Here is a 12002-nt window from a genome sequence, read left to right as displayed (position 1 = left end):
TAGTGTAAATACTGTATTCATCAATTTGTTATAATTGATGAATCAATTGATACACTATCAATTAAAGTCCATAGTTTACATTAGGGTTCACTCTTTGTTTTGGGTTTTGAAAAACTGTATAATGACGTGTACCCACCATTATCATCATTACACTTTTAATATATAATATCAAATTCAAAGAGAGTGATGTTTTAGCACCTTTATCATAGTAATATAAACTAAACTCCTATCTCCACTCCTGCCTCTCCCCTTCTCACCCACTTTCCCACTCTTCCCCATTTCTTTAATAAACACCACCTTCCTTCCATTGGTTGAGACCAAAAATCTCTTACAACCCACAACATTCAGCCCATCGGCAAATCCTACCCTACTCTACTTTCAAAATATATGTAGAATAGAACATTCCTTCTCACAAACTCTACCACAACCACCCTCTCTCACTATGGTATTACAACACCCCCCGCCCCCAGTTTATCTTGTTTCCCTGCTTCACAGCAGTTAGTGTTTCTTTCAAACTAGGTCAGATCATGTCACTCCTCTGCTCGAAGGTGACACAGGCTTTCCATCTCAGAATAAAAGCTACAATCCTTATAGTAATCTACTAGCTTCCATATGACCTATCTCCACCTATCCCAGCACCCCTTCCCTCTGACTTTACATCCCACTACTTCTTTCTCATTGTTGAAGCTACACTGGCTTCCTTGCTGTTAATACTCCAGGTAGGTTTTATCTGTGGAGTTTTTGCACCTGTTGTTCCCTCTTTGTCCAAAATGTCTTCCCCATTTGTCCCCAATGCCTAACTGCCCTATTTAATGTTGCAGCCCCTCCTTCTCCACAGAATTTATCTATCACCATTTAACATAATACATATTCTACTTACCTACTGACCTGACCCCAACTAGAAAATAAGAGCAGGAAAAAAAAGAAAGAAAAAAGAAAAAAGAAAAAAAGAGCAGGAATTTTTAATCTCTTTTGTCTGCAACAACTTCATGGTACCCGGCCTTCAACAGTAAGTAATGGGTCCTGAAGGTGATATAACTGAATACTGGTAGGAAATTAAAACCAGAATATAGCTGCTAGCACCTACAATCTAAACAAAGTCCCAATTCTCAACAATCCAGTAAATGAAGAATTCTTGCTCTTTAACCTCTTAAAAGCTTCAAGATCCTCTACTAGAAAAAATGTCCTGGTTTGAGAGGCTGGGCTTTTGCCTTCATGGAACTTCCCATATATTTTCTAGTCCCTTACAAAGCCACTAAGTATACCAGACAGGAAGAGATTCATAGATAAAGGACACAAACATATTTAGGCTGCTATCATAAAGACAAAGACAAATTTAGCCATAAGTGCTTAAAGATAAACAAGTATTATCATTGTGAAATATAGGGGGAGAGATCTCCTATCAACTACAAGGATAGTTAGAAACTGAATCCATCCTGACCAAGGAACTTATTAAGTATTGAGTTGTAATGTGAATAAAAGTACTTCCCGTAAACTTATCACCATTTAACATTATATTGTACTTATTTAGAATATCTAGAGTTCTAGATCCCAAATACATCTGCCTATATAAAGGTACCATCCAAGGCCCTGGGAGGGGGCGTGAGGGTGGGATGAGCAGAGCCATATAATACCATAAATATAGTAACACATCTGGTTATTTTCTGCAAGATAACTATATGCAGTGGAAACTTCTCATAAAATGGGCAGAATAAGGAAACCCTGATCATTAATACAATAAAACCAACTCTTAAATAAAGTGCCCTAACTAGGGAAAGATGAGTTAAACAACAATGCAGCTGGACCAACAATTTCAGCCTTTTAGACCAATCGGTGTGACTGTGTTCAGTAATATCAGATTTCACCATCACTGATGTCCATTTCATTTTCAGTTCTCAGGCTTTAAAATCCAAAGGATAGAAAGAGATGAGTATTCTGCATGCCAGTATCACTAATATTAAAAATAGCTGCCACTTATTGAAATCCAAAGGGCCTGATATTTGACATATATCGTTTTCTAACCTTAGTAACAACCTAACAAAGTAAATATTGTATTCCAAGGCTATTCGAGACTGAGCAATTTGGACAAAGTCACACAGCTGATCGGTGTCAGCAGGAATTCAAACTCGGGCCTGACTCAAAAGTCTGCATTCTAAAATATACCCCAATAAAGCCTTTTAAAAACAGAAGTCTGCATTCTTTCTACTAGACCACACTGCTTTTCTTAGTCAAAACTGAAATCCTTATGACTGATATATATAGCATTTGGGGGTTCTGGACAGTATATCAAGGAATCCTATCAGCAGAGAATTTTAGCGAAATAAATTAAAGGAAAGGGGGCTTAAAATCTGAACATATTTACCTAATAAGAACTGTAATACTTTTCTTCAACTTCAAATTAAATCAGTTTTAGGTCTCACTTTTCCACAGTCGTTTCCTCCCAAGACATTTGAGCATCCTAAAAACAAATACATAAATAGCCTAGATATTTATCTCCGTTGGTGAGCATAAAAAAGTAATGTGAAAATGTTCCTGGTTATACTACTCAAAATTGCCCACCAAAAATTGGTCATAGTCGGTACCCAACCTCTAGGCAATACATCCAACTGGATTACTATGCTAATAAAGGAGAAGAAAAGGAAGCCACAGGGAATTCAAGAAGTAATTTATAAACTGGCTCTTAGACTTACAGACTGGGTCTAATCAGAAGTTTAGAGATATAGTGGGATTATGGAAGCCAGTAACAACCAGATTTAACAAAATGTCTTCTACAGAACACCACTTTCCCCCTAAGAGAGTTCAAAAGGTTATTTTCACCCCTCGGTTACACTAAGGATAGGAAGGCCAATCATGGCTCAGAGTAACCAGACTTTCTGAAAAGGCATTCAAATTCTGTGTTCTCTTCAGAATCTTCCTTTCCCAATAATGGGGATACTAAATTTCTTGTATGAATCAAATTGAGAGAAAAAAGAAACAAAGTGAGCTTGAAATTCTATGCTCATCATCTTCAAATCAGCATCAAATAATAAATAGTAAGAAAAAGTAAAATGCTGATGGCTGACCACAGCACCTCTCTGTAAATTCTCCATATAAGGCATTTCCCAAGCCAGTTATACCTAAAGTGCCAGATAAGAGTTAAGAGCTAACTTCACAAAACGCTCTCTGTATGTGTATGTATTAAAATGTCCTTTGTGGTGTTTAAGTTGTCTTTCTACTGGTGGTCATGAACCAATGTGACCTTTCAGAATGAAGAACCAAACTGAGCTGACAGGAGATCTGCAAGAAAGATTTCCAGGCAGAGACTAGTAAATGCACAAGCAGGAATGCACTTGGCCTGTAAAGTAAGATCAGTGTGGCTGGAGCACAGTGAGCCAAGGGAAAAGTAGTAAGGTGATACTAAAGAGATAAACAAAAGCAGACAGAACCTGGATCCTGTAGCCCATAGTAAGGAGTTTGACTTTTAATCTAAATGTGACATAAAGCCTTTGGAGAAATTTGAGCAGGGGCACAACGTGCTAACATTTACATTTTTAAGCTCAGCCTGGTTGTATAAACACACTGTTGGTGCTCAACAACAGAAAAGAGGGAGAAGACAAATTAGAAGGCTGCTGAGATTGTCCAGGTAAACTATGATAACAGCTTGGACTAGGGTGATAGCATTTGAAATGGGGAGTGTGTATTAATACAATTTGAAGGCGGAGCCAACAAGATTTACCAATAGAATAGATTGTGGAGATGAAAGAGAAAAAAACCAGTATCGGTGTCTCCCCCACGAAAAGATGTCAGACTGCTATGAAAGCAAGGCCGGCTCTCTGACTTATTTAGTCCTAGAACACAGGAACACTGCACTGTGTTCTAGCTGAATGAACTAATGAATGGCCTCTTACATGTCTCAAATGAATAAAATATAAGCACTTACTTTCACTTACAAATACTGGTAGGGAGTCAGGCATGGATATTAAGCACCTTAGGAAATGAAAGAGGAGTTAAAAGATTCCCAAATAAACCAGAGACCCTTTTTCACTGAACTTGCAAATTCACTTCAAAGCGCCACCTATCTGGGAATGGTATATAAAAAACAGCTCATTTAGGAAAATAAATCACAATACCTGAACAACAGTGCTTTTTTGTGAGTTACAAGATTGGCTACATCATCTGATAGGATTAAATTGACAGACTTGCTTCATGGAATAGAGCTAAAGGTCCTTGGAGTCCTGACGTATCAGAAATCTGGTAAATCAGTCACAAATCAAAGTGCATGGAACCTTTTTTTCCTTAATAACAAGAAAAAAGTTTAGCAAGCATAGTCTGCTAAAGGGAAGTTTGGAAATATTCTAAAAATAACTCAAAGCCTACTTTATGTGTTTGCAAAATTACAGGACTAAATTTCCATACTTTTAAATAAGATTCAGATTTAACATTCTTAACTCCCACTATAGGGGCTACAGAGGGTGCCGGAGTTAAGGGTAGGCTATTTCCCCCCAAGAAATTTATTGGAGTCTCTAAAAACAGAACTTACGGCAGTATTCCTTAATGTTGGCCACACATTAGAATTATCTAGGGGGGTTTTAAAAACATGAATGCTGGAAAGCTACTCCAATCAATTAAATCAAAATTTAATTAGGGGTATGGCCTAGAATTGTTCCTTAAATGCTTCCCAGGTGATTCCATTTAGCTGCCTACATTGCAATCTACCAACCTATAGAAATAAAGATTAAAGTAGAAAGATTTAAGCAAAAAACTTTAAAGAAATTCAACATTTTCTAAGTCAATAAAGTTGAGCCCTCGTTAATATGTAGCTCATAGTGGGCATTTTGGAAGGGAGAGAAAGGACTGGGCTTGGAATGATAAAAGATTCTGTTTCATATATACATAGTCAAACAGCTCAGGTAAAGACAATGGAATTTAAAAAAGAAAAGGCCCTGGTTATTCCCACCCCATTCTTTCTAGAGCTTGCATTTTTTAATTGTAACATAACTGAAACAACAAAATTAGAGTCAATTCAAGATGTCTTCTTCCTGTAATGCTGCCTTAAATCTCTATAGCACAGCAGTCACTGCTGCATACCTAAGTACGTTTCCAAACAACGAAATCTTCACCTAGAAAATAAAAAGTAACATCCCAGTTTGTCCCTCTCTTTCTCCATCCCTCACAACTCATCAACAGCTAACTTTGACCAGAGTCTATAAATTCATCATGCCATTACAGGAGTACAGTAAAATTCCCAGTCCTTGGCTGCAAAATAAACACATTTAAGAAATTTTATAAAGCACAAAAGTAAAGCAAAACCTTAGCAAACTGACAACACCGTCCCGTCCTCCTGAACACATGAAGAAGGCTGCCATGGTTTTTCTGAATTACACCCCAAGTTTTAAAACACAAGTTGATCTTTACCTCATTAGAGATGTTCAAACTGCCACCAGTTTTATTTTTAAATCTCAGAAAAGTGACAAAATTCCTAAGATCAACGATAAAAGAGATTACAATAAAAGGGAAATTAGTCTGTTTTTACAATGATTCAGACCCTTCTACAAATGAATTAACTATTCATATTGACAGGTGGAAAGGAATACAAAAAAAAAATGGGAAGCATTTAAAGTCATAGTATTACGCTAAAAGACTATACAATTTCCCTTCCATAACTAGTTTTTGGAAATCTAAAATCAGAACATAAGACCTTTCATTTCAGATTTACATTTAAAGTTCAGCTAACCAATTAAGTATTTTCCTCAATAAAATTACTCAATGTCGTCTTATTTTAATCATGTAAAACCAGCAAAGTGGTAAGGAACATGAATACCATGACATGAATATTCAAAATTAACTGGTACGCTCTAAGCATTAAATCTTGAGTGCCTCATAGGTACCTGCCAACATGGTTATAATGCCAATCCATCGTCTTCACCATGTGAACCATTACAATGAACAACATTCTGTTGAGCACTATACAATAATCAAAAGACAGGGTCCATATCTTCAAGCTTATAAATTTGAGGAGATAAGGCTGATAAGCAAGTTAGCATAAAATCCATAATAAAGGATTAAAATCAGGCAATAGAAGTTAAGTTTTGGGCAACAGTTCCCAGCCTCGAGCCTCAGACAGAGCAATAATAAAAAAATGTTGGTAAGCCAAATAATTAAGAAGTAAATCTGTATGTGGGAGTCCTAAAAACTTGAGAAGCCAAGGTTGGAAGCCACTCATCTGGTCAGGAGAAAGGTGATTTGTATGTATGCAAGCAGACCAGTCCAGTTTCAACTTTGGCATTTACTAGCTATGTGAACTTCAGCAATTTATCTAACCTTCTAAAGAGTATTAATACCTACCAATCGTCATGAGAACCAAAGTACTGATAAAGTGCACACTGCCTGGTACATAGTCCCAAATACTGGCTATTATCATCATTACTGTTAATAAAATCCTAGTGCTGACAGGACTATCTGATTATGAAGTCCAGGGATGATGAGGCTCCTAGACCAGCTGCTTCGGCAGCACCTGGCAACATTTTAGAAACCCACATTCTGAGTCTCCATCCTGGACACACTGAATCATAAACTGAATTTTGGGCCCAACAATCTGTGTTTTAACAGCCCTCCAGGTGATTCTGATGAGCACTAAAGCTGGAGAATCACTGCTCTCATTGAATCTCCTAATTTTACACATAAAGAAATAAACACCTAAAGAGATTAAGTGATTTGCCCAAAATAACAATAAAGGAGACCATTTGTTTAGGGTCCATTATTATACACTAGATACTATGCTGGCCACCTTACATTTATCTCAGGTTCTCATAACAATCCAGCCAGCTCCCCATTTAGCAGAAGAAAAACAGGTTCTGAGGGATACAGTAATTTTTCAAAGGTTGCTCAATTATTAAGTGGTGAAGCAAACATTTAAACCCAAGTATGACCCCAAAATCCTTACCAGAACTAGGAATACTGACTGGTATGCGAGAGCACTACTGAAAATACCCTAAGACTTCATTCAAGGACAATAATCTTTTCATTCTATCACACCATTTTAGCTGCAATAATTTTATTATGGAAATACCAAAAAGTATCACTACTTTAAAAGCGACTCTCGGAACAGAGGTGACAAACTGTTCTTCACTCCAAATACAAAGAGAACATATTACAAAAACAGATTACGAGAAAGAAGTCAGGGCATAGAGAAATGGATACGGGATAAATAATTTTGCAGCCTAAGTATAAAAAAAGCAAACACATAAAGTGTAAGAAAACAATTTGCTATTCCATCTTCTTCTTCTCCCTATTCCGAAGAGCCTAGTACTTTTACATAGAGTTATCAGCTCACTAAAGTGGCTACACATTTATAAAAGCCCAAAGATAATAACAAGACGTTTTTATTCTACAATAATTATATTAATTCTAAAAATTTAAGTAAAATTATCAGGTAATTGTCTTCATTCTTCAAATCTAAAATTAATTTAACCAAGTTAAACAGTATTCCCTCTTCTACATCCTCCAGAATCATTGGTAAAAATAAACCAGAAGTAAACAGAAAAACAAAATTCATTTTAATTTCTACCTTCCCTATTATCTTCATTCATACGGTATGTACAGTTTGCCAAACTTGGGTCAGATAGTGAGCTATAGAGTCAGTAAGTACCACAACAGAGTTGTATAGCTTACACTATAGTGGATAACAGACAAAAACAATAAAACTAGGTCACAGCATTTCAAAAGGATATTGCTTGTCTTAACTGGTAGGTAGGCCAGATATCCCATCTCCATTAATGCTCAGCAGGTTCCCTCTAGTAATGAAAATTATCATGGAATGTCACAGTCATCCAGATGACTGGAGTCATTCTCTCTCTTGCTTAATTCTGGACCCTCTTTGGCAACAACTGGAATGTAATTGCAAAGAAAAATAACCTCTAAGGGGAAAAAAAGGAACTAATACATTAATAATGTATCAACTATAACTTATGATTAATGCTATAATGGAAACTGGGTGATGGGACAAAATAATTAGTAAAAGTCATGGAAAAGGTGGTCCAAAATGACAGCACTGGCATATTTTAAGCTGTTTCCTGAGGAAGAGACTCAGCCATCCTAATAAAAACTGAGGAAAGGATGTTAATAGGGAATAGCAAGTCCAAGAGCTATAAGTTAGGAAAGATTTTGATTGGTTCAAGGCAAGGAGGCCAGAGTACTACAAGGTAAAGAATAGTAAGGGATGAGGCTGAAAAAACAATCAGGAATAATGGCATGTAAGGCCTTAAAGGCTATGGCAAGAAGTCTAGGTTTTATTCTAAAAGTAATGGGAAACTCATGAAAGGTTTTTTAAGCAAGAAAGTAGTAAGTTTAAAATGACCATTTCAGCTGCAATATGAAGAACAGATTTAGGAAGAAAAAGTAAATACAAAGAAACCAGATAGGAGATTATTGCAGTGTTTCAAGGACAGATAATGGTGGCTGTAGAGATGAAGTCAATATATCGATATATTTTGGAGACAGAACCAAAAAGTCTTGTAGAACTCTGGTAGTAGGAATGACCAAACAGGAATCAAGGTCCTCATGGACTGAATGTTGAAATCCCAAACCCAATATGATGGTATCAGGAGGTAGGTTGGGCCTTTGGGAGGTAATGCAATCATGAAGATGGAGCCCTAATAAATGAGATTAATGCCCTTACAAAGCGAGACCCCAGGAAGCTCTCTCTCCCTCTTTCCTATAAGGAACTGTACAAAGTACACAACCCAGAAGAGAGCCTATAAAGAAGCTGATAGTAATGGTATGATGATCTCGAATATTCAGCCTCCAGAACTGTGAGAAATAAATTGTTATTGTTTTTTAGTTACTCAGTCTATGGTACTTTGTTATAGTGGCCCTAAGACAAAGGCAGACTCCTAGACTTTATTACATACTGTAATGGGTGGTGGGATGGAGAGGTGGAGTCAAGAGGTAGTAGGATGTAGAATAACTGAGTTTTAGCAAGGAGAATCAGAACTCCATTTTAAACATATTACATTTCAAATACCTACAAGACAGACAATTGGATATAAATCTGAACTTCAGAAGGAGATACAGTTGGGTTGAAGATATAAATTTGAAATTACTGGTATATGGATGAAACTTAAAAGGACAAGACTAAAATCCACTCAGAAGAGTACAGACAAATAATAGGGGAGCTAAAAGTAAACCCTGAGGCACTTTAACAAAGGTAAGGAGAGAAGGGGGGCCAAAATATCTGTACAGAGAAGACAGAGGGAAGGAGTGGAGGGGAGAATGTGCTGCCCCTCTGACAATTAAATGAATTCTAGCTGATATCCCCTTTACGGTTCTGGATCCACCCAATCCTTTCTCTTCTCTTCTCAAAGTCAAATATCTAGTTGAACCTAATTTCTCCTCTGTTGCCCTATCTCTATAGTCTCTACCTTATTCCTTCATATCTTTTTCAACAAACACAGGAATACTTTTTAGAAAGAAAAACATGAGGCTTTTATCTTTTAGAAACAGATTCTGAAACATTTACAGATGAAAAATATGTTGTATATAATTGGCTTCAGAATAATCAAAGTGTGTGAGTGTGTGTGTGTGGGTGGGTGGTGGTGTGGAGTGTCTAGACAAAACCAGAATAGCTATAAGTTTGGTGCCTGTTGTAGCTGAGTGATGCACACATGCACTGTTCTCTCCACTTGTATGTTAGCTTGAATTTTCTATAACAAAACATGGGGGGTGGTGGTGGGGGGTGAAAAACACCACCCCAACAGCAACCTCTCAGTTTTATCCAGAGAGATGAGAGATCTAATTTCAAAGATCCACAGAGTTGACCCAGACATTCTAGAAGATTAAAGGCACATCAATGGACTTCGAGGGTGAGGGTTTTTTTCCTAAACTATGTATTATCTTTAAATGTCTCACAGATGCTTAAGTCAGGCACAAATCTACCAAAATAGTGACTCAACAATTCTCCAAAGGGCTATGGCAAAAAGGCTCTACTCAGCACTTTCATTTCTTAAGACATCTACTTGAATTTTTAAAAATTTCATCATTTTGAGAATCTTTTCCATTAGCTTGGGAAGTTACAGAAACATTCACACATAACTGAGTAGGCATCAAGTGTTTCTATACTAGATTAAAAATCACTCATCGCACACACATTCTGTGAGTTGCACTAGGCTCAATAATTATTAACCAGTGAGAAGCTAGGCACTGCATGCTCTCTCTGGGTCATAACCTTATAAACCAGTCAATTAGGAAACTGTATTTGAGAAAATAATCCACAATAATCTTCACATAAAAGACCCCATTTTCAAGATGAGAATTCCTAATCTACACTTTCTTTAAATAAAGTATTATTTCCCTCTGAACACTATATAGGCTTACTGTACCTTTCCTTGATCAAAATTTTCTTTTCTGAAACATGAGTTATTTTGAATTCATCACGAAGTTTAGGCAAATTTTATTTTACACAAACATGTACATATTCACATACCTGTAATCATCCCTCTTAGTAGTAAGTAGAGACAAACCAAGTCTCTATACCCTCTTCCAATAAAATAAAAATTTCCACTAGATGCTAAGGACTGAAATGATCCACAGAATGTAGAACTTTGGCAATACCAACACTCACACTTAAAGAAATCTTTTATTAAATTTGCATAGTACCTTTCTTCTCAGGCTTCAAAATTAAATAAAACCAAGAGAAAAAAAATCAACAAGTCAAAGCATTAATGACCTAAAATGCAAAACATGAGTGGAATTTAACAGCCATTATGAACCAAATTATGCCAAAAACACAGTATTTCCTGAAAGTGTGCAAATTAAAAGTAAAGCAATATGTTCAAGGTTTAGTTTGTTATGGTTACTTTTATTTTCTGGGCTGGGAGTCAAGTCCCACGAACAGTACCAAACTTATATTTATTTTAAAAATCACAATTCTTCAATTATTTCTAGATTAAAATACTTCTCCTGAACACTTGTTTTGTTATTTGGGGTGGGGGTACAGCAGAGCTGGAGTACAGTATAACACCAGAAGTAGAAACGAGATGCTTCATAGTAAGAGTGTCAAACTCTTCTTCCAAAACGTAGTGCTTATCTCTGCTTCTGGGGCTTCTATTTATACTTACTCCTTTGGCCTTCTTCCTTTTTTTCTACTGATCTCTACCCAACACTAACCTGTCTAATATCTGATAGTCAAAATAATACTTCATGCTTAAGCATTCTTTGAAATATTTCCAGATATTCCAGATATTAGCTCCCCTTTTCTCTAAACTGTAGCTTATGACATTTTTTAGAGTTGCATGCCTATATCCATGTGTAACTTATAACCCCTCCCAAACTTAATAGCCTGCTGCTGACCAATAACATAGTCTTGCCAATAACATAAACAGTTAATACATATTTTGTTTTATCTATTATATACTGCATTCTTACAATAAAGTAAGCTAGAGAAAATGTTAAGAAAATCAGAAAAATACATTTACAGTATTTACTGGAAAAAAAAAAAAATCCATGTATAAGTGGATCCACACAGTTCAAACCCATGTTGTTCAAGGATCAACTTTACTTATATATCTGACTTGGAATCCTTAGTGAAAATTTAACTACAGCAGGTTATCCTCAGAGCCCAGCAAAAAAATCTTTTTATAATGTAGCACTCCATATTTATTGGGGGGGGGGGGGGGGGGGGGGTGAATTCACCCTCCCTAGACACAAACAATGGTCATAAAAGTTTTCAGTGTGCACTTAAAACAATTTGACAACGTGGCTTCCATCTTCCTGTTTTGAAAACTGTTCCACAAGAATGACTCACCCTTCAGTGGAAAAAACCAGATGAAAAGGTGGCTAAAGTGTCACAATCAGCTCTCTAGCTTCCCTCAGACCCGAACAGTGGCTAACTGCAGCAAAAGCTAGTTAAGAGATCTGCCCTAGGTACATCAAGCTGTACAAGAATGGAATTCACATTTCCTGACTCCTGACTTGACTTCAAGAGAAAACTGCTCCAACACTGCTAAGAAAATACTAGCCTTCAGTTC

The 12002-nt window shown here is 36.6% G+C and overlaps 1 protein-coding gene and 1 long non-coding RNA gene across 6 annotated transcripts in view; both read right to left on the bottom strand.

The window, feature by feature from the left end:
* KANSL1 (KAT8 regulatory NSL complex subunit 1) overlaps positions 1 to 12002 on the bottom strand; it is a 160678-nt gene that overhangs the window by 78458 nt on the left and 70218 nt on the right. The window lies entirely within an intron of this gene.
* Positions 2362 to 4667, bottom strand: LOC111730304. The gene is made up of 3 exons (XR_002776631.1): positions 4110 to 4667; positions 3920 to 3966; positions 2362 to 2458 (listed from the first exon to the last, which is right to left on the bottom strand). It is a non-coding gene; the product is annotated as an uncharacterized LOC111730304 (long non-coding RNA).

This window comes from Pteropus vampyrus, unplaced genomic scaffold, assembly GCF_000151845.1.
Source record: "Pteropus vampyrus isolate Shadow unplaced genomic scaffold, Pvam_2.0 Scaffold306, whole genome shotgun sequence".
In the NCBI taxonomy this organism is placed as follows: domain Eukaryota; kingdom Metazoa; phylum Chordata; class Mammalia; order Chiroptera; family Pteropodidae; genus Pteropus; species Pteropus vampyrus.
This window is presented reverse-complemented; position numbering and strand designations above follow the sequence as displayed.